The following is a 23677-nucleotide window of genomic DNA, read 5'->3' on the forward strand; positions in this document are numbered from 1 at the left end:
TCTTCTTTACTAGTAGAAAGTTTTTTTAAAAAGATCGTTAAATGCAAGGAAGTCTTTTACCTCCAAATTATCAGAGGATAATCTAAATTCTTCCTCTGGAAGAAAAGGAAAAGAACAAAGACTAATAAATGCTATGGTGTCATGGGCAACTGAAAAGGTAGAACACCGACAGTGATCTGAGAGGGGATGAAGTGTGTGCCCCACACCTGATGTGCAGAGTTGCTTTTCAATTTGCTTTTTGTTATTATTGTTTTGGGTTCAAAACCAAGCTTGTATAGCGCATGCTGCAGCTCTGGAATATGGAGGGCCCATGGAAATGTCGCAAGCAAAGGCATCCATTCACATTTTACAGGAATTTGTAAGTCACCGTGTTTCTTTCAGGATGCCAGACTGTTGGTGTCGCTGGATGGGAGCAGATGACTTAAATGAAATCTTCAGCAGTCCTGACTAGCCATTGTTACAAACCTCAAAGGTGAGTTACGAGGTTATAGTGAGGGGTCAGGAAGTGACCCCATCAGGGGAAGACGGTTGAATGAGGGCTCATAACTTCCACCCAAATCACATACATGATGGATCCCAAACCCAATTCCTCCAGGGGTCAGGCAAGACACAGTGGAGAGAGGAGGGGAGCAGGAATGGAGGCGTCTCAGAGGGTATATAGACCCTCAGCAACTTGTTCCTCATTGCCTTGAGGAATGTGGCATCAGAGCTTCTGTGTTTTCAAGAGACTCTGGACACCTGGGTTTGGTATGAAGTCTCCCAATTTTCACATGTTGGTTCAACACGTGTTTTAAAGAACTGTAATGAATGGATGAACAAAACATGGTTTATCCACAGAATGGAATATTATTTTGCCATAAAAAGGAATGGAGCACTGACACATGCTACAACATGGATGAATTTTGAAAATACACTAAGTGAAAGAAGCCAGTCACAGAAGACCACATATTATATGATTCCATTTATATGAAATATCCAGAATAGGCAAATCCATAGAGACAGACAGTAGACTAGTGGTTGCCTGGGGATGGGGCGAGGGGGGATAGGGAGTGACTGCTAATGAGTACCAGGTTTCTTTTTGGAGTGATAAAAATGTTCTAAAATTAGATAGCAATGATGGTTGCCCAACTCTGAATATACTTAAAACCACTGAATTGTACACTTTAAAAGGGTGAATTTTATGGTATGTGAATTATATCTCAATAAAGCTGTTATAAAATAAAAATAAAACTGGAAGGAGGCCTTTTTAAGAAGCATCAATATATATTTCCATCAAAATATTGTGAACTCTCATATAGTCATACAGAATTGTCAGATTGTAAAGAATACAAAATTTTGGGTGTAATGACTTCAATTTTAACCCTAGCTATACTACTTACTGGCAGCTTGATCTTGCACAATTTAACTGTTCTGAGTTCATTGATCATATCTCTAAAATAATGAAGTAAAATGCAATAAAGTAGGGGAAATTATATATACCTTCTGTAAAGTACTCTACAAATGCTAGACATTGTCATAATTGTGGTGTAATAAGTTATGGATAAGTTTCAGATTAATTTCACACCCACCAAACACTATACACCAATCCCCCCAGTGTGTGGAAAGGCTCCCTTGTGGTCAGGGGGCCAGGATTCCTCCACACTCGTCCCTTTCAGACAAGACGATCCTGCACAAATGTGCTAAACTTTTTTGTCTTCCAGTTTTCTCCTTTGAAAAATCAGAGTATTAACAAGTTTTTTGCCATCTGAGGGGCAGCAGGGAGGCAGCTGGGGAAAGAGTGAGATGCATCGGGAAAAGAATTGGCCTTCGGGTTAGATGTCATTCCGCTCACTCGTTCACCAAATGTTTACAGGTGTGCCAGCATCAGGTACGGGCTGGAAATACACCAGGAAGTCAGAGATCGTGACCACAGACCACCGTCTAAGGAGGAAACAGACTTCAATATGATAATCACACCAATAAATATCAAATGTCTGGAAAAGGAGACTCAAGGAGAGCAGGGCTTTCCCACGTCCCGGACGACTTCCCTAAGAGGAAACGAGGAACTGAGATACGAGGGAGTGTGCCAGGCAGAGAAGCAACACGTGCAAAGGACGTGGGGCCTGGTTGGCGCTCTGAAGCCCTGTCTCCACCTCTCGGTAGCTGTGTGACCCTGGCAGGTCATTCCATTTCCCCAAATCTGCTTCTTTATCTATCAAGTGGAAAATAACAGTGTCGACGACACTGGCTCTCTCTGGGGTTAAATGAGATAGTGTATAGAAAGAGCTGTGCAGGGCCGGCCTCGTGGCTTAGCGCTTAAGTGCGTGTGCTCCGCTGCTGGTGGCCCGGGGTTTGGATCCCGGGCACGCACTGACGCACCGCTTCTCTGGCCATGCTGAGGCCGCGTCCCACATACAGCAACTAGAAGGATGTGCAACTACGACATACAACTATCTACTGGGGCTTTGGGGAAAAAGAAATAAATAAATAAAATTATAAAAAAAAAAAGATAAATTCAAAATTTATTTAAAAAAAAAAAAGAAAGAGCTGTGCAGAGAGCAAGCTAGGTACCTCCAGATTCCAGAGACGGTCACTAAAGTGACAATGGCTAGGACCCCATCCCAACAGTGAAATGCACACATTCTGCAGACGCGTGGCTTTCTGGCCCTGCTTAGAGGTCAGCCAGGTAAGAGTCGATGTAGTGCTGTTCAAACGGCGTCCTCAACAGATTATAGAGAACCGTCAGTTACCTCTCACACTTAGAGGCCTCGGTCCCCTCAGAAGGAGTGGGTGGGCTTCTCCAGGCCCAGTCCAGGGACTCTGTGTGGCTCCAGTTTCTCCCTCTGTGGATGGGCTTGGCCACCCTGGAGGGCAGCACCGTTGCTGGAGCAGTCTACGCAGGATGACAAACATTCTGGTTTGCCCTGAATGAAAGGTTTCCCAGGACACGAGACTTGCACTGCTAAACCCGGGGCAGTCTTGGACAAACTCGAACAGTTGGTCGCTCTAGGTCTAAGCCAACGTCCTCTGCAGGCCCATTCCAAGCCAGGCTATCGCTGCCCTTAACTCAGGAGGCCAGTGTGAGGCCCATCCGGGGCAGCCCGGGGGCTAGAGCAGGGGCTTTGGCAACATGAGATGTGAGTTCACTCTTCCCTGCCACAGCGCCTTTGCTGTGAGGGTGGAAGGTGACACACAGCACTTCGAAGGGCACCTGGCACACGGTCATTACCGTATCCATTCTTGTTGAGTGGCTGAACGAATCTTTGTTCCTACTTCTGACTCAGGTGGGAAATGGCTCAAATGTAAATTTCTCTTCCTGGCAGCCAGAAGCTGCTGGGCTGCTGACACTCAGTGCGAAGGTACTATTTTGTGCTGAAACTTTTATAAAGATGATAACCCTGCTGTCTCTTGTAGTTTGGGATTTGCACACTTCCCCCCTTCTGTTTAACATCTGTATTGTAACAGTATATTATGAAAACCTCACCTGGTGTATTGTAAGCACGATCCCAAGGAAATTAGTGTTAAATATTGTGATCTTCTTCTCAAGATAGAAGGGCTGGGCTCATTCCACGGAACTAGAGGTATGTTTCCATGGGGAAGGAAAAAAATTCATAGTGTAATGCAATATTAAAAATGTCGCCCAGCTGAGCATTCCATGTAGGGGCTTGTGTAGAGTTTTAATCTCTTCACCTGTTGGTGTTAAGAGAAAAGAGAGAGAAGGAGAGAGGGAGGGAGGGAGGGAGGGAGACCGGGAGCGAGAGGAAGGGCTTATGTGAACAGGGAAATCACAGGCAAAGAGGAGGGGGAAAATTTAAATGATCCCAGACCGAACTGTTTTGCTGTTAATACAGAAATACAGTGCAAGACACATTTAATGGGCTCTATTTTTTATTATACTATGCTGAATAATTAAGTTTGAGGCTAAGTGTCACATGGATTTATCTTTTAATTAAAAAAGCATGGTTCACGCATATTTGAGTGGTAGTCGAAATAAATGCAATATAGAAATTTATGTTTGTTTATCTAGGTGTTAATTACCTAGAGATTGTTCTGGATTACTTCTTTTTATAAAGTGTCATAGGCTCGTGTCAGAACGAATAAAGCTTGCCCATGGAACCTTATCAATTTGCTAACCATAGTGCTGGTCTGACCTGAGGGGGGCGGGGAAAACTTTGGGTATTGTTATGTATACACACGCCCCCCATTCAACCCACACCAAATAAAACAGTCGTTTCAGAAAAATATTTCTAGGACATAAAGGCACAAATATATCTTCGTTGTTTTACAGCCTCTTGTCCACAGCTATTTATAAAACACGTGATTATTTATGCATTGGGTTATGAGAAGTTCGGCTGGGAGAGGCTGTGAAGGAGGCGCCATCAATCCAGTTACCTGAACCCGGCAGCGGTGGAGGCAGCGCGTCCCCGCAGACGCGGGCCGGACAGGAAGTCGGCTGCTGAGATTTGTCTAAAATCTGTCACCCTCGCCGCCGATCCCAGAAAAGGAGGGAGGGACAGCGAAGTTGAGGGTTAGAGGTCACATTTTTTAAAATCAAGGATGCACACTGAGAAAGTGAAACCAGAAGCGCCCACAAACTGTTCATCATACCTTGGGTCTGCCCCTGCCTTTTCCTTTGTTTACAAAGTGGTTTTTGGAGACAGGCTCAGTCACATGGGTCGGAGGAAACCGACAGCTTTGGTCAAAAGGTTCAACTTCAAAGAAACAGACTTTGCAAGGGCAGGAAGCAGTCCAAGCCGGCCCGGGAGTGTCTAAGTTGGGTGCACGCCTTTGTTTGGGAGGTTGGTTTTCTTGCGTTTTCTGCAGCGCCTGGTCTCCTTCTGCGCACCACGCTTCCATTTTTGGCTGTCAGATCACCAGAAAATCAATAAAAGTAATTGCGGGTGCCGGTGGGCTTCACCCGGTTTCGGGGGCCGTTCTCCCCGGGCGTAGGGGGAGCAGGAGGGGAGCCCGGCCCCGGCACTCCACTGTGCTTCTCCCCAGCCCGCGCTGGGGAGCGTGGAGAACCCCAAACAGCAAGCCAGCCCAACGTGGAAACTCTCCGCTGGGTAGGGTCTCATTTTCAATTTTCGTTTCCTTCCTCAGGGAGACCTGGCCGACAGATGGGGCGGCTCACTTGGCAGCGCGCCCGGAGCGGTGGGCCCGGGCCGGGCACTGAGCGGGGCGCGGCGCCAGGCGGGGGCACCCGGGGCTCCGCGTCGCCGCGGGTGGGGGCGGGTCTCCTAGGCGCGGACCCCTGCAACCCGGCCTCTGAACCAGCCCCGCGCCCCTGAGGGATCAAAGCAAAAGAGACTTTTGGCGGGAGGGGAGAACGCCCCCCGCCCCGAGGCGCGATTCCCGGGGCGCCAGTCCCAGAGCGAAGGTCTTTTGGAGAGGGAGGGGACTAATGCGCCAGAATGGGGCTCGCCGGGGCCTTGGGCACCGCGCAGGGCGCGCGGATCCTGCGCGGCACCGGCTGACAGCCCCACTACCGCGGACGGGGATCAATGCCTCGTATCTTTTAAATTATTGACGCTTAGACTTGTTTTCCTCCCAAATCGCTGCCCGTTTCCTCCCGGGATCATTGCTGTTATCAGAAATTGGGCCCAGCAGCACTGAGGATGGAGTGGGGGCACCGCCAGGTGTTGAGGCCACAGGGGAGGACAGGAGACTGGGGTCCCTGCCCCTGCCGCTCACCCCACCCCTCAGTCCCCACCAATCTGACAAAGTGATTTGTTGGAAAGTGGGGGTGGCAACCCCTTTCAGTGGTCAAGGAAGGCCTTTGGCTGAGCTCTCTCTGAGTGAGGAGTTGCTGGCAGGCGGCAGGTCCACTGGGGCCCTATTCACAGAGAGCCCTGGGAGCTGGCCCGTGGCGTCGTGGTTAAGTCCACGTCCTGGGCTTCCGCTACCTGGGGTGGGAACCCGCCAGACATACACCACTCCTCAGCCATGCTGTGGCCGACCCACATACAAAATAGAGGAAGATTGGCCCAGATGTTAGCTCAGGGTGAATCCTCCTCAAGCAAGAAGAGGATGATTGGCAACAGAAAAAGAGAGCCCTGGATTGAGAGGGACTGGAGCGTGTTGTTGGAAAGCCTGGGTGTTAGAGGCAGTGAAAGAAAGGGCCTTGCAAGGCCTTGGGATCCAGGCCATTGGTCTGGAATGACAGGGAAGAATCCACGTGCCCAAGAATATCAGCTTTCTTTAAAAAAATTGTACTGAGATGAGATTCACATAACATAAAAGTAACTGTTTTAAAGTGTACAATTCAGTAGCACTTAGTGTTGGGTGTTGCCCAACCACTGACTATATTAAGTTCCAAAACATCCTCACTACCCCAAAAGAAAACCCCATATCCATTAAGCAGTCTCTCTCTATCCCCTCCTCCCCAGCCTCCAGCAACCACCAATCTATTTTCTGTCTTTATGGATTTGCCTATTCTGGACATTTCATATGAACAGAATTATAGAATATGTGATGTTTCGTGTCTGACTTATTTCGCTTAGCATGATATTTTGAGGTTCATCCACGTTGTAGCACGTATCAGTACGTCATTCCTTTATATAACTGAATAATATTCCATTGTATGGATACACTGCCTTTTGTTTATCTGTTCATCTGTTGATGGACATGTAGATTGGTTCCACCTTTTGGCTATCTTACATGTTACTGCTGTGAACATTAGTGTACAAGTATTTGGGTGCCTGGTTTCAATTATTTTAGGCATATACCTGGGAGTGGAATTGCTGGGTCACTGGATGATTCTATGTTTAAATTTTTGAGGGACCACCAGACTCTATCAGTTTTTATTCAAGAAATCAGCTCATGTCACTACACTGCTTAAAACCCTCCAGTGGCTTTCCCTTATGTCAGAATAAAACCTATACTCCTCGCTGTGGCCTTTGAGGCGCTGCATGATCTGACCTTGCCAGTCTCTCTAACTTCATCTTCCACCTCTCCCTCAATACCCTCCATGTCTAGCCAAAAATGTTTTTTGTACTTGAGACTTTCCAAACCTGTTCCTGCCCCAGGGCCTTTGCACTCACTGTTCCCTCTTGCCCTTCCATGCTGGGCACCTTCAGCTTCTTAGGTTTCGACTCAGATGTCCCTCAGAGAAACTCTCTGTCACCACTGGATCCATGTGCTCCTGGCCCCTGTGTCAGGCCACAGCCTGTCATCCTGTTTCTATCTCGATTGTGGCAGTAATTAATTACTCTCTAAAAATATCTTGTTTACCCTTTTCCTTATGGTCTGTCTTCCTTACTGGAATGCAAACACCATGAGAGCAGGGACCTATCTTTCAGACCCCTGGTACAAACCATGCCTGGTACAGAGTAAAACCTCAAATAAATACGTATTGAATAAATAAAAATTCCCAGCCCAATTATCTTTGATAATAATTACTAGAGTATTGTGGAAATTTTGTTAGCTTTAAACAAAGAAGGTCCTTCAGCAGTCTCCAGAAATGAGGTCCCCAACAAAGAAGAACATTAACTGACTCAAAAGCAGACCAGCTGCGTCCTGGAGAAGCTGGGTGTGGTCCTCCCTGCCTGTCCTGTGGGTGTCTGTCCCTGGCTGGGCTGGAGGGGCTGGCGGCATGGCATTGACAAAGCCGGTCTGATTTCCCTGCATATCGTGTTCATCTGAGACCAGCTCCCCGAACTCTGGAGAAGGGATCACAGCTACCGAATGCATAGCTGCAACAGGAAGCTTGGATCCAAGTCCAAATCTGCTAAACTGGGCACCTGCCTTTGTCCCTCTGAGCCTCAGTTTCCTCATCTGTAAAAGAGGCTGCTCATGTTGGCCGTACAGGCTGACCACAAGCCACAAATGAGATCACGGGGAAGCGCTGTGCCAACGGAAATGCTACACACATCAGTTATTACCACAACCAGTAATGTGAAAAAATACGTGTGCCCTACTCATGCCACGGTGCGGGGCTGGCAGGGCGGAGCCCAGCAGCCTGCTGAGCCTCTGCCGCGGCCACCCCGGCTCCCTCTCCCGCCGTTGACCCCGCCCACACTCATGCCTGTGACCCTGGGGTCAACGCCTCCTCTTAATGCCTTTCCATTTCTCAGTTTGCTGACTGGGGTGATTTTCGGTGAGGTCCACATAAATACTTCAAAAATAATTCACGATGAAGAGGAACGCTTCTGGAATGGATGATGGCACGACGAATTAAACGCTTTATAGGGCCGAGCGTAAATTATTTTAATGCATGTAATAGATCCGCCCAGGGAGACTGGAGCCCCTCTAGGTCATGCCTTGTGCCCCCAGGGCCCAGAGGGTGGTGGGAGCAGGTGGCTGGGAGCCTGCTCTGCTGGGGCGTGAATCATTTCCCTCTCCCAAGACCTATTCCCCCAGCACTTAGGTCCTCCTAACCTGAAGAAAGCACGGGAAGGTTTCCATGTCTGGCTAGGCAGAGGCAGGGGCCAGGAGACAGATGAGGTGGTGTGAGCGCATTTGTTAGCAATGACGACGGCCTGACCTGCACCCTGCCTTCCATTCATTGTCTGCTCCTCTTGAGGGGGTGAGGAAGCTGCTATATGGCACCAGGCAGTGAAAAATATTTTGTTTCCCTTGAAAATGTTGGGCAGCAGGACTAATGGTCCAGTTCGGGTCATCGACAGCAACATTTTACATTTGGACTCGTTGCATCTTAGTGCAAGAAGAAATTGTAGATTGTTGTGCTCAATATACCCATTCAAGAGAAGAGAAAGCTGAGCGCTTGAGAAGCTCAGGATTCTGTGCTCCCAGACATAGAAAATAAACACACTTGTTGTATCTAAGGGCTATCTAAGCAAAATTTATAGAGCAATAGCTAAAGATTGTTGTTGTGGTTTTGTAATTACTAAAGTAGGTTTGTAATCCCAGAGGAAAGAACTCATTGATTCCAGAACGTGCTACCACGACCCTTATGGTCAAGCGAAGCACAGTGCTGTGTGTTGGCCAGTTGTCTCCTATCTGGAGAGAAGCGTTTGTTCTTCACTCAGCGTTGAGTGATCCCGCGCTAGTTCCAGGGCGTGTGCTGGGCACTGGCCACACGACTGCAAGCCAGACGTGTGCGTACAGCACTTGATGACCCTGGGAAGGACCCGCTTCAGGAAAGCTGAGTCACCCAGACAGTGCACTGAGTTCTGGGACGCCTTCTTCCAGACGTGGCTCCCTGACGGCCTGTGTGTCTGCGTTTGATTCCACCCTCGGTGATTCAGCTGTGTGCGTCAACGTCAGTGTGACGGAGCAGAGGGCAGTGGGGACAACAATTAGAGAGAGTGACCGCTCCCGGGGAAGCGCTGTGAGGTGAGGTGATGGCCTCAAACGAAGAACAGGATTTGGACGTGAGGGGCTGAGGGAGAGTGGGGAACAAGTTCCAGGAGGAAGGGTCAATGTGCTCTGAAGCAGAGATCCAAAGGCTCCTGGTGGGCTCTGTGACTCACAAGCTGGCCAGGAAGACCGGAGCCTGGAGAGCAGGGTGAGGGGGGAAGGATGAGGCTTCCAGAGGCAGGTATGCAGACATGGCCCCAGAGTGTTTTCCCAGTATTTTTCATTGTCCTGTAGATGAGGGGGGACTGACAGATTCTGTTACTGAAAGAAGTTAGGCTGGCTGGTAAGGAAATAGATCACTGACACCCCAGGAGGACTTGCAAATGAAAATGAAAATTGGAGCCCACGGAAGGAATCTTCTGAGACGGTTGATAATTACTGTTCACCAATGGTCTAAATTGAGTATATCATCTCCTCCATTAAACCTTCCCTATCCAACTCTGGGACAATTCTTTCCTCTCTGTGCTCCCAAAGCACATGGCTCTGGACAAGAGTTCGGGACCCATTGCAGTGTGTCACGGCAGTTTCTATTTGTCTCCACCTAGACTGGACTGGGTCATTTGAGGGCAGTGGCTGCTTCATTCCTGGATCCATGGTGATCCGTGAGGAAGCCCCACATACACTTCCTGGTTCCATCTACATAAATGAATCAAGTTAACATCCAGACTTCCGGAATTTAGATTCACATAACCACACCATTTCCAATTTTAAGTTTCTGGAAAGAAACCACTCAAACCATCAAAAATGTAGTTGGCTCTTAGATGGCCAGCTTGTTCAGAGCCAGAATGGTGTATCCTTCACAGTCCTAACATGGTGCCTGGCACCGATGTGTGTCTGATCAGTGTCTGCAAGCTGAACACATGGGGTTGCAGTGCATGTTCTCAGTGCCCTGCCTTATATCCCTTAGCTCCCCCCGAGGCCTTCTGCAGCCATGGTGGACAGTTCCCAGCCACTGACAGCTCCCTGCATGAAGAACCATAAGAGCATACTCAGCTGCAGGGAAGCCGGGAAGGGCCCAGGATTAACGCCCCGAGGGACGACTCTCAATCGACGAGAGAAGGGAGTCAGTGAATAAATGCCCAGACGCTGGCATTCTCCACGGTCCTCAGGAGCCCTCTGCAGGACTGAGCCCCAGCTGCCCATCCGGGCACCCAGCGCTGGCGCTTCTCCCTTCCCTGGCTCCCATCCCCACTCCCTCATTTGTGTTTCCTGGGATCATTTCCTAAATGAGCTACCTGCACCCATGCCCTCGTCTCAAGTGTCTGCTTTTTGGGGAACCCAAACTAAGACACCGGCTAAATAATTACATGAATAAATGTTGAATGGATGAATGAATTTGAATGAGTGAATGAATGAGTGAAATGATGGTGAGATGAGAGGAGCTGAAAACAAATTGTGCACATTCCGCCACCTTCCCTGGGCTGGTCTGACACCACGCGGACAGAGGGGAAGGCTGTGTGGCTCCTTTTTGAGGTGCAGACTCAGGTAGGGAGGACCACGTCGCGGTGGGCTTGTCCCTGCACTGCCACAGGCGCCAGGAGGCCTCTTTGTCCGGAAGGTGCAGCCATAGTTGCTGACCAGCTCCCAGCAGGGCCCCAGAGCATGCTTCTTTGTGGCTGGTCTCCATTCCACCTGGAATAAGGAAACTCCAGCCATCGATGGAAAAGGTGGTCACCTCAGAGAGGGAAATGGGTCCTCCATGCCACAGTAAGACCATGGTAATCTGTTTTGAGCCAAGTCTTGTGTAAACGACATAAAGGCCCAGATAACCAAGGCGGAGCGGAAACATGGAGGAGCGCGGCCATGCAAGGAGAGAATCCATGCCTCTTCCCGTGGCTCCTTCCCACCCCCACTCATTTTGATACCAGAACAGGAGCGATCATGTACCTGAAGGCGGAAACAGAAGGCTCTACCGAAGATTGGACGGAGAAAGCCAGACGCTGCCGAACGTGGAACGACAACCAGCCTTCTCTTGGGACCGGCTGTGAGCGCTGCTAAGAATAGACCTGGGCCAGGAGGGAGTCTCTCCGCAAGAGTCTTGGGAACATTCTCAACTCTTGCAGCAATGCCCCACCCTGCCTCAGCGTGGCTGTGAAGGGGGCTCAGAGTGCCACAGCCTCAGCCTCTGCAGCTGCATACAAAGCAGTCATTTTTGAAAGCAAAAGGTTCAACATTTGTGGGAGGAAAATGGCCCTCCCTTCCTGCAGTGGGCTTGGTCATTGTGCACCCACCGAATGATTTCAATCACTATGTGCGCTCCAGGTGTCTATGGTGTGCATGGTCTGTGCTTGGCGCTGAGGGACACACAGGAGAGAGAAGACATCCCTGCCCTGAGAGAGTTTGGAGTTGGCTTGGAGAGAAGGGCCTTTGGATGTGGCAGGGAAGAGAAGCGGCCAAGGAGAGAACACCAGGGAAGTCACCTTGTAGGGAATTGGCCGAGAAGCTGCTTCTGCGGACTCAGGGGGGTGCTGGGAGAAGTAGGACAGAGATGGGCAGAAGCTGGACCTTGGAGCCCGAGAAGCAGAGAGTTGGAGGTGTCCTTGGGCTCAAGAGCAGCAGAGCTGCCCAGGAGACTGCTGGGTGGTGCCAGTGAAGCCAGCAGTGAGGGTCCAGGGGACAGCTGGGTGGTGTGGAGGAACAGGCCCCACAGTTGCACAAGGGGGCAGGGATGGGTTGGGCAGGAGCCAGAGAGGAAGGCTGGGGACGGAAGCAGGAGTAATAAATAGGCGGGGTCCTCTGAGAACTTGGTGATGGAAGAGAAGGTCAAGGTTGAGGTTAGTGGAACATGAGGTCAGACTGGCAGGCCAGGTGTGATGGGTTAATCTGTCTGCTAATGCTGTCAATTAAGAAGCACCCCTACCCCAAGTTACACAGCCCAGACAAAGCAAGTCCTGCCCTGCAGGCCCTCACTCAGCAGATGGCCGTGCTTGGTCTTTCCTCTCTCAGGAAGCCTATCACCCACTCATTACATTGAAAAGTCCACCTTCCATTAAATCCTGTGGTTTGAACAGGACAGGAGCTCAGGGGTTGACTTTTTAGAGGCTGGTAACCAGTGCCAGGGTTCAGCCATGGATGGGGAGTTTTCCTATGGGCAAGGCCACTGGTCCCCGCAGGAGTGGAGCCAGAGCTTTGACCCAAGGGGCAGTGAAGGGGCAACAGTGTGCTCGGTGCAGGCCTGAGGATTCTCTGAGATCCTGCTGGTTGTGACGGCAGGTGCTTGTGGGACAGATGTTTACAAGTACCTCCCATCCTTGAGTCTCGGGGGTGGGATATGCTGAGGACCAGCTGTGCCAGGTGCCTTAGGCTCCCAGGGAACGTCGGGTTAGACACAGCAGTAAGGACGCGGACCTTGTCCGTTCTTTCCTTAGTCAATCTGCAAGCGTGCTTAAGAGCCTTCTCTGTAATAGATATTTACCCAGGGCTCCTTCCCATGTGGAAGCTCAGCCTCTCGAAGAGACGGAAATAAATCGACGTTTTTAAGAAATTCCACCTCAAAGCAGGGCAGAACTGCAGAAACTTTATAGAGATTTCCCTTGACCTAGGGCCTCGGGCTCCGCCCACCATGCTCCAATAGAAAGGCCCAGGGGGGCGAGGGTGGTCGAGTCCTCACTCCACGTGGCGCCTTCTGGTTGGTGGGATTTAGGAACTGTCTCTTGCAATCAGAGTGACCACATTAGTGTGAGCCTGACAGGCACTGCTAATGCCTCTTGGGCCACGTCCACTCCCCCCTCCTCCCTGAATTCCGTTTTGCTGCTTCTGACCAGTATTGGCCTCCTCTCCTCTTCATCTTCTAGAAATCCAATTTTACAAGCTGTTAGTCTTAAGTGTGGACTGCTGTATTTTATTAATTTGAAAAAAATATTATTTTTAATGACTCCTGTGGCCCGGGCCCCCTCCGCCCCTGCTGCCCACAGAGGAGGGCCCGTTCTCTGGGCTCCTTTGCTGTCAGGAGCAGGAAGTGCCCGCTCTGGGAGGCGTGCTGCTACAGAGCATCTCGAGTAAACATCATGGCGCTCTCCTTGGTTTGTCACCGTGAGAAGGGAAGTGGTATTTATGTCCTTTTTGTGTAATTTGCTGGGCAGTATATAGCGCTTTCAGTGACACCCGAACAGCTCCTGGTGGTCTGTCCAGAACTGAACAGTCCACTCGCCAGTACTATTAAAGGCCCATTACCAGGTGTAAACAAGCACTCTCCTAGAACATCTTTTCCCTCCTTTTGTAAACGAGGCCGTTTCAGCAACGGATGGTGTGTGTGGTCATGGGGGTGCCCGCATCCCTGCTCTAAGGATGGCTCCTCGCTGCCCGAGACAGGATGACCCTTAGCGAATGTTCCTCTGACTACTCAGCCCCCGTGCCCTGCCTCCCGCGCCCTCCTGCTTCATTTCTTTGCATGTTCCCAGTTCAGTGTCCTCAAAGTTAGCCTCCCCAAGAAGCTCTTTCTTGCCCATGCTCTCCTCACCAGCAGCCCTTCAGGATTCTGCTTAGACCCTCCCTTCTCCTGGAGCCCTCCTTGGCTCCTGTGGGCCTCAGCGGTCTTTCCTCCTCTGTGCTCCTGTGTTACTTCGGTTCCAAGCAGCACGGCTGGCCCAGCGCATGACGACAGCCAGTCTTGGCTGTACCCTGGCCTCCTTGCACTGAAAGGACCGCAGGGGCCAGGTTCTTGAATCACTCTTCCTGTGCACCCTTGGGGTACCCGGCGTAGGAGGAGGGATCAATGAGTGTCTGCTGTGGGGCTGACCGACTGATGGAGAGGCGGCTGACTGGACCCGTGGGCGGTGTGGTTTGGTGAATCGGGGGTTCTGTTGGAGTTTCCAAGATCAGAAAGAGCAGGAGGAGGGTGAAGCTGCAAGCCACATGGAAGCAGATCTTCCTAGAGGCCTCCTGCCCTGCAGCTGTGGGTCCCACATTTACAGTCCCAGAACTGCAGGCCTGGTGACACGGGGCAGTCAGTCCTGCCCACTGACCACCAGTCAGCATGGGTTAGAGAACCCCCGTGCCCCCTAATAAGGTCATCATTTCACTGATGGCTGCTTTCCCTGCCAGGGGCCCTTAGCATCTCAAATAGCCTTGTGTGAGCCCAAGCAAATAACGCATTATGCTTATTTTTGCATATTGGTTTACAAGGCTGACTGGTTTAGGACTGCATTGTAGTTCTAATGGCCCCTTCCGAGGACAGTGTCATTAACCAGAGTACGTGCTTTAAAACAGAAATAACAACGAAGGAACAATCTGTCACTGTGCTTATCCCTCTTAGACAATGGGTCAGTGACAAGTGCACCTGAGTGACGCCTGCCTCTTCCTCTCTTCGTGTCGCTTTCCCTTCTCTACCAGGTGGCGGTCCGTGCTGAGTTTCCCTCTGTGTGTATCTGCGCGCAACTGTAGAAACAACTCAGCTTCTTTCGTCGGTCTGATCCAGATTTGAATCCCAGCTCTGTCTCCTAATCGATGCGTGACCTTGGCCAGGTTACGTAGGCTCATCCCTGCAGGTCTGCTGTGAAGAGCCATGCGCCGCATGCCAGCCTTTCTTATGGCGAATGGCGATAGTGCACGTGCGCGGGGGGTGAGCTGCGGTAATGATGGACTCGGCCTTTCGGTTCACTGCAGTATTCCCTTAAAGTAGATCATGATTCTTATGGAATAAATAGTGTTATCGGGCTGATATGCTTAAGGCTAATGAGCCCATGTCTAGCATCTGAGAAGCCAGATAACAAGACATGTTTTTCTCCATTGGCTTCTATTGATGTATTAATTAATGAAATCCAAGATTCCCCTTTGAGCTGGAGGAGTGTTTAAATCACTCCTGAGCTGTACGGAGCGCGTCTTCCCTCCTGCTCGCAGATGCTGCTGCAGGCTGGGGAAGGGCAGCCGGCTCTTCCTCCCTGGCCTGGCGCAGGCGGAGTGGGAGCAGGTACAGTAGGAGGCGAGCCCCTCCTTCATCACCAGCCATGGAGGACCAGCTCCAGTAGCGGGGGACCGCGGCTCCAGGCCTGCCTTGGGGCTCAGCCTCTGCTTCACCCCACTTTCTTTGGGATTTCTATGCCTTCAGAAGAGCCCCAAAATGTGACCTCTCAACACTCTGTCTTTACGTTGACTGAAAACCTGCCCAGGAGCGAGGCTGTGTGAGTCCCAGGCAAGGCTGTCTCCACGCTGTTGTTGGTGTGTTTTGAGTGACCACCTACTAGGGCAGGTGGCGGCATGGTAAACGTCACAGTGCTGGTGTTAGAGAGGTGTGGGTTCTAAGCCCAACTCCAGCTCTTCGTAGCTACACAAACCTAGTCAAGTTGTTGAAAGTCTCCAACCTCAATTTCCTTGCCTATGAAATGGAGATGATAATAATAATAATAACAACAATAATGTATGTCCCAAAGGGTTGTTGGTGAAGATGATACGACCTAGCATAGGTGATGAAGTTCCTGGAACAGGGTCTGCATAGAATAAATAATTAAGGGCCACAGAGATGATGATTATTGGTGACAATGATAGTACATCTTATTAAATATGGAATGGGGGAAATAAGATTGGTGGAAAAATATTTCTTAGAAAAATGAAATTGCATTATATTTCATACCTTTCAGTAACTTTAGCTTTTCTAATAATCTGTCAAGAAGATACTTTAAGGAAGCTGCTTCAATATTTAAAATAAAAAAAGTGTCTGATTACCTCTTTATTTTCCATACAAAAGGAGAACGGCATTGAAAAAATGTATTTTCAGATTATGCTTCTCTCAACAACCTTGCTGGAAATATTCATCGGTTTCTTGGCCCCCAAAAGTAACCATGTACCCCTACACACCATATGTAACCACGTACCTACACATCCCATAGGTAACCATGCACCCCCATACCCCATGGGTAACCATGCACCCTCATGTCCCATAGGTAACCATGTACCTCCACATCCCATGGTTAACCATGCACCCCCATGTCCCATAGGTAACCATGAACCCCACACCCATAGGTAACCATATACCCCCATGCCCCATAGGTAACCACGCACCCCCACACCCGCTAGGTAACCATGCACCCCTGCACACCATGTACCCTTGCATCCCAGTCTAAACCTACGGTCAAGTGAAGGTTTCTTTGCAGTCTGCCCTCTAACAAATGAAAATTCCCAAGACCGCAGTTGTCACCTCCCAGCCTGAAGGAAAAAGGCAGCCTCAGAACGCCCTGTATTCCAGCCACTCTGCCTGCCCCTGGAGTCTGGTGGAGCGGGGTCTCTGAGGAGCATGGTAAGGTGTCGTACGTTTCACTGGTCTGTCATACAGTGATGACCTGTCACACCACAATGGGAAGCATGTGCCGCAGGCCCTCCCTGGGCCCTCCAGGGTGAACCCCCACATCTCTTTGCTGATTCCACTATTGGTGATGGACAGAGGACCCACGTCTTCCATCCGCTCCCCGCACGTGCCGCCGGAGCATCACAGTGATGAACGCCTCGCAGCCTTCGCCACCACAGCCCCGCAGCCTGCTTTCTCTTTCGCATTTCATATCCATGTACATAATGTTTTGCAACTCAAATTCTACTCTATTTAGAATCAATAACCACTTAGAATTAAAATTTGAGCTGAACTCTAAACCATAAAAGCCCCTGATTATTTCATTAGTAATTTGCTAATTGGCATTAGATATTTAATTACACATTCCAAATATCTGATGAATTATTTCAGCTCCACATAGGAAGCCAGTGATGGGGACTGCATTTTTCAGGAAACAAAGCCCAGAGGCATAACTCGCTGGAAGGGTTAGTGTCTCCGTGTGCCTGCAGCCTGAACAACTGGTGTGAGGATTTGCTCTTTCTTTGAAGGAGCCCACCCAGACAGTCATTAAGTCTGGCTTGGCCTCCAGCGGCCGAGCCTCCACCTCTCCCAGGCTCTCTTCATCAATAGCACTCTCTGCTCATCCTTTTTTCGTGGAGACATTATCCTTTCTGCTTTGATCTACTTCCCACAACATAAGGTGATTCCCTCCCTCCCTTCTTATCCTCCTGATGGCCTGTCGTTTGACATGGATGAGAAGGAGTCAATCTCTCCCCTCTCACCCCCCTCACCCTGTCTCCTGTCCTCCCAATTCATCTCGCAGCAGGCCCTGTCTGCATTGGACACCAGATGGCCCCCACAACCTTCTTAGAATGGATTTGCATTAGCTACCATTCCATCTCTGGCTCCCTCCCTTAAGGTGTGGGAGTGCTGTTTCTCTAGAAGGAAAAAAAAAGATAATTTCAGTACATGGAAAAAAATGCACAAATGTTCATTTCTGTTTCTTCTGGGATTCTTCTGACGAGAAGCGGGCACTGAATTCATGTAGCCCCCAAAGTGTGTCCTGCTCCTGGACTGTGCCTGGGACCCCAGTCTACTGGGCACCAGCCTTACGGACCAGAGCCTTCAAGGGAGAATTTGTAAGTGATGTAGAAAGACATATATTTAGAGAGATAGGTGTTTGTTCTCAATCTGCTTGGCCCTCTGCAGACATCAGCTTGTCTCTGTTGTGTGGATAGACTGAGAGCTGAACTGCACCTAAACAGCAAGACAGCACAGCTGCCCCCACACTGCGCTCTCCCTGTACTAGACCCAGGGGAGGGCACAGTGTGTTTTTCACTGATCTGCCGTGGAGTCCTCTGTTATTCTCATAACAGATTGTGGTAGGCCATATGTGGAACTTCCAGTGACCATTGCAGAGAAGCCCAGGAAGGATGAACAGATAACATGGAACCAAAAGCTGTCTGACAGATCACTCACAGACCTGCCTGACAGGTCAGAAGGAAGAAGTCAGCTCTTAAAGGCCCGCCGTGCCCCAGTGCAGGCCTGCGCAGGAAGTGCAAGTGTGTGCCCACCACCTCATCCAGCGACGTTCCTCAGATGCAGAAAGGTATGTCCTCAGGAATTGAATGAAGGGCGCCACGAGCCCTTCCTTGAAAGATGCGAATACCTGCTTCCTCACAGGCAGACTTGTTCCAGATTAAGTGCAGTCCTTTTGGAATGCCTGTGCAGGGAGGCACAACTGAAGCCTGAAGACCCTCTGTGTCTGTCCCCAAGTGTCCCTGGAAAAAAGGGGAAGGAATAAGAGAATCTGTGTCCTGGGCAGTGGCCCGAGCTCCGCCCCTCATTGGACCTTGAGACCATCACTTAACTTCTCGGGTGGCTCAGCTCTAAGACAGGGACAGCGTGCCCCGCCCAGCTCGTCTACAGAGGGGACCCGCTGGAGATGAGTGTTGGCAGCGTCACAAGCACCAAACCCCAGGAAGGGCAGGGAGATGGAGGAGGAGGTGGACTTTGGCTCCCTGGGTCATTAGCTTTCCCGCTTCTTACCTGGCTTCTGAGGTTTAAAGTTTATCTGCATTTTAACCAGCCTGTGTAAATAGGTCTACCAATTTTTATGAGAAGCTGCTTTAAATCCCTTTGGAAATAGGGTGGGTATAAAATAAAAACCAGTAAAGTCATTTTTCAATAGAAATCTAGCTGCAATGATCAACATAGAAGAGTCCCTTTGCTTCTCTCTGGACCTGGAGCCACTTTGAAATAGTGATGCTTCCAGAAGCAGGAAGTTTGTCCTGTCCCTGAAACTCGGAGATGAGTGTCGTGGAGGAGAAGGCGCTGGTCTGCAGACAGTAGCCTTCAGGCACGCTCCCCATGGGGCTGAGTCCAGTCTCCAAGCCTGGCCTTGTCTCTGACCTGGCCTCCATCCACACCACAGTCTCAGCCCCAACCCCCACCCAGAGCGTCTTCATCCGACCCCTTCCCCTACTCACCCCGCTTTCTGGGCTGCTCTCTCATTCCCACCACTTCCCAGACCCTTGAAAGGATCAGCTCTTCACTGGCTCAAGATCAATATTTGACAACTGAATAAAAGAGAAAGTCCCCTGGTTTAATTGGAAACAAAGAATGGACTGTAGAAAGACCTTTATCAGCTGGGTGAATCTCAAAGTAGAGGTGTGACAGGTCTGATTAAAGGCGGAAGCTGATTCGCTGTGCCTGGCTTGCTTCCTTCCAATATCCTGCTTTCAATTCTACAAAACCTTTAAGACCAACAGCAGGGCCATCTCCTCCAGGAAGCCTTTCTGGACACCCAGCCAGGATGTACCCTAGGGTCTTTGTCACCTCTCCCTCGGACACTTAACACCTCTTTTGGGTAATGTCATCTGTGTATGTGCTCCTCCCTTCCAGGGGACTGCAATGCCTGAAATGTGTTTGCCCCACAGCCTAAGGCCTGGCACAGATTAGGTGCTCCATAACTCTTTTGGTTTTGAATAAGTGGATGGATGAAATAAACTGCAGACACCATCTCTGAGAGCTGGAGAGGAAGGAGTCTCTTCGTCTTGGGTTGCCACTGTCTGCCTCAGACAGAGCTCAGGGAGGCTGGTCCTACACGTGTTCAATGTCAGAACTCTTCCTCTGGGCCTAGGTGTGTGGAAGAAAGTAGCAGGAAGAGAGGCTGTGGAAGAGGCTTCTGGAAGGGGCAAGGCAGAAAGTGCTGTCCCCTGAGGGTGAAAGCAACCCTGGTCCCGGGGCTGGCCTCCGCCTGGACAAGGAAGTCTGAACGATGGTGCTGGCGAGACTAGGGGATGCCAGGAGCGGCTACCCCAGGCCAAATACCATCCAAAGAGACTCTATGTGCAATGTGCCAGCTCTGTATCCTTCCTTTTAGGGTCTTTGAACTTTCGAAGTGCTTTTCTGCCCTGGAGACCAGCCCTTGAAACTGGGTAGTGGAGGAGACCTCGGGACGTCAGGTGGGGATGGGAGGGCACAGAAAAGGATATGAGTCTCCAGAGGGGAAGTTTCCTGGAGCCTCTATGGCACTCACCCAGCAGATTCCAACAAAAATGCCTGGTGCCAGTCACCTGGTGAGGAGGGAGCCAAATGAGGGCCACCTACCGCATCCCCAGCTTCTGGGCATGCACAAGTCACTGGGTCTAGGGATCTTAACAGACAAGAGTGTATCACGTTTCCTGCCAACACTCATACACACATCCCAGTCGCACCCCACACACCCACACACGCACCCTCACACAGGTACCCCAAGGTTGTGGAGACGTTGAAAGGCTATGATGTGACCTGGTCCCTTAGAACATCCCCCTGTCTCCCCTCCACACATACGTACTTCTGAGCTGCATGTGTCAGGCCCTGTGCCGGGGGTCAGCACAAAAGCAGCATTGTTTCTGCCTCCATGGAACTCACAGCCTAATGGGAGAGACACGTACCGTTAAATAATCAGACTCACACCAGTCACCAATCAAAGGTGACGTTTGCTAGGAAGGAAAGAAAAGGAACTTAGTCGAGGAGAACAGATCATAGAATGTCACTTGACCCAGTTTTGGGGAGGGTGCACCTCAGAGTAAGTCTTACCAACCATATGTTGATATAACACAGAAAAAGTATTTAAACGTAAAAGTGACTGAGGTCATTTCTGCCTTCTAAGGGTGTGTGTTTGTAGGGGGTGTGGTGGCACAATTCACATCAGCAAGGAGAGAACTGTCCCCTGTTTGGGGACTAACATCTAGAGACGTTGGCCTGGCCTGGCCAGTGGTACAGCTGCTGGACTTAAGAACAGGTCCGTGCACACGCCAGTTGTGGGCAGTGGCCTGGCACTGGGGCCGGGGTCAGAGGGAGAAGGGGCTAACTTGCTTCACGTAATAAAGCACTAGGATTTATTGATGCATTTGTTTATTTGAGCTGCTGGAGTGTTAAGGAAGTAGGGAGAGAGGCATCCAGGTAATAAGGGAAGAGGTGGAGTCCACGTTTGTGGAAAGGGGAGACTTGTGAAGGAGAGAGGAATCTGTTACCGAGTTACCTGCAATGTGGGAGCCCACCTGACCCCTCTGCTCCCGGCCCCCTCACCCTGCGCCTCCTGCATCGCTAGTAAAGCCCTCCACCCAGGCTTCCTCCAGTGACACTGCAGGTGGGAGGGGACGGGAGGTCAAGAGAAACAGGAGGGCTTGGCTGACAGTGGAAGCGGGGTGGAAATACAGAGACTCTAGAAGCTCCTGGGTTTGGCTGAAGCCGGAAGTTGGAGTCCTAGGCCCGGGACTCTTGGGAAGGGATTTGGACTTGCCCCAGGTCACGAGGCTGGGGATGGGGTTGATGCTGACTTGACATCTGGATCACATTAAGGTCGAGGACTGGGGATGAGGAACCTCTTTATTCAGTTATACTATGCTAACAATACTACCATAAGGGTTTTCAAATCTGAACACTAGTCAGATTTTAAAGGCGAAAAAAACAGAATTCAAGGATTGTTTCAAACAAGACCTTCCATTAAATCTGAGTATGTTCAGCAACTGGTGCTAATGGTTACAAAGTGTGGACAAGTGTGTGTCCTGCTGACCTTGCTTCCCTGAAGGACCAGGGCCATTTGTGACTAGCGCGGGAACTGCTGGCATCCCCAGGGTGGGGCTGAGACACTTGAAAGCTGCTTGTCTTAAAAGGTTCTGAAAATGGTGCCCCACAGGGTCTGTGCACACAGCCCACGCTCAGCGAATCCTTTGTGCACAGACAGAGCAAGGTACAGTCTGTCTGCTCCTTATCTGAATTTCCACTTATTCCAAACTATTTAGGAGCAAATTCATAAAGCCAACTGTATCAGGAATTCTGCGGCCCCCAAATCAACTTGGTGGATCCGTCATGGGCCAGGGTTGGGGATGTGCTTCAACAGAAGCCACTGGCTGTGGCTTCTGTTGTCACCCATGGAGTCCAGACAGAATCTGCCTTTGAAAGGGCGTGTCCTTGAGAATCGGAACAGTGTTTCAGTAGGAGCATTTACACAGGGCTTCTCCACGGTGGCACTCTTGACATCACGGGCCTGGTAACTCTGTCCTGGGGCTGCCTGTGCATGTGGCAGCAGCCTCAGCCTCTACCCATAAGATGCCAAGAGCAACCCACCCGCCTAGTTGTGACGACCAAAACGTCTCCAGACGCTTCCAAATATCCTTTAGGGGGCACATTTGCCCTGGATGGAGAATCACCGATCTAGCAGAGGCAAATCACAACAATCTGCCCTCAAAGAGCTTAAAATCTGGGATGAAAGGCAATCGAGAGCCCAAGTGCAGAGGGCAACAAGTCAGAGAAACCCAGAAGGAGAAAAGCCTGCGTTCGCATCTCTAATGACTTTCCTCGTGATTTCAGTTCCGGTGAGTCCTGTCTGCTCTCCTCTTTCCTAAGGACTATATTTCTGAGGTCCCAAGTGACACATTCAACTCATTAAGGCTTCTTAATTCCCACATGAATTATGGCTGGAAGGGTCTGAAGGCCCAGTATCTCGCCTTATTACACCTGTAGTTATGAGCAGTAACTACGGCCTTTATTACAGCATTCAGCACCAGCCATTAAATTCGAGGCATGAAAATGATTATTTCACCCCCAAATTCACTTACCACTGGCACATTTCCATGCATGTTCTCATACCAAAACGAGCCTCAGGAGCACTCCCGGGGCAGGCCGTCTCGAATGCGAGGGCCTCTCTGTGGCAGCGTCCGATCTAACGAGGCTGCACGTCAATCACGCTTCGTTACTCTTCATTGGGTCTGATTTCTAGGTTTCCTTAGGTGTTGGCATTAGCTAATATTTCAATAAATAAGGCAAAAGCTAGTGCTGTCACCGTCTCCGATTTCACCAAAGGATCTTTCTTTTCCCTATAGAAACGCAGTAGGGCTAAAATCTTCCTTGTTTAGCTCGGGGCTAAATGCACTCTACATGAAGCAGAAAAATCATCTAATTTTTTCCATGAAAGTCTGTGCCAGTCAAAGATATTCTTACCTTCTCATGCTTAAGAGGCACCAAAAATGTACAAATATTGGAATCCTCAGCGCTGACAGGCAAGTTACCATGTACACAATTACAAAAGAGAAGCAAATTAAGAGCATGCAGAACGCCTTTGAAATATCAATGAAAACGTGAACGCTGCTTCATTTTAATGTTTTTGATTTCACCAATAACGAGGAAATTGTCCTCGTTTTCATTGATAGAAGTGCTTAAAGGTTTTAAAATCTGAATATTAATGCTGCTCAATTGTGCAGTGTGTAAATAACTTTTGACAAATCTGGTGGCCTCCATTTTGAGGCCACAGTTGAAAATGTAAGGGGCAAGTGGCAAATGGCAAGAGACCTGGGGACTGCAGAGGACCCTGTGTAAGGAAGGGAAGAAAGAGAGGCGTCCTGTAGCAGAATCTTCTTCTCCCACCAAAGAGTTAACAGAGAGAAATAAAATCAGATACGTGTAGCCTCCAGACGTCCATTAAAGTGCAGAATGCTGTTTTCTATCACAGATTATATGCCAGATGTTCAAACTATCTCTAATCATTGCAGATGTAATGGAGTAGAATGTTGCAGTTTGTGAGTTTACTGGCATTAATCCTATATACTGCACAAGGGAGACGATTTTAAATAT

Source organism: Diceros bicornis, chromosome 34 (assembly GCF_020826845.1).
Source record: "Diceros bicornis minor isolate mBicDic1 chromosome 34, mDicBic1.mat.cur, whole genome shotgun sequence".
NCBI classification, from domain to species: Eukaryota; Metazoa; Chordata; class Mammalia; order Perissodactyla; family Rhinocerotidae; genus Diceros; species Diceros bicornis.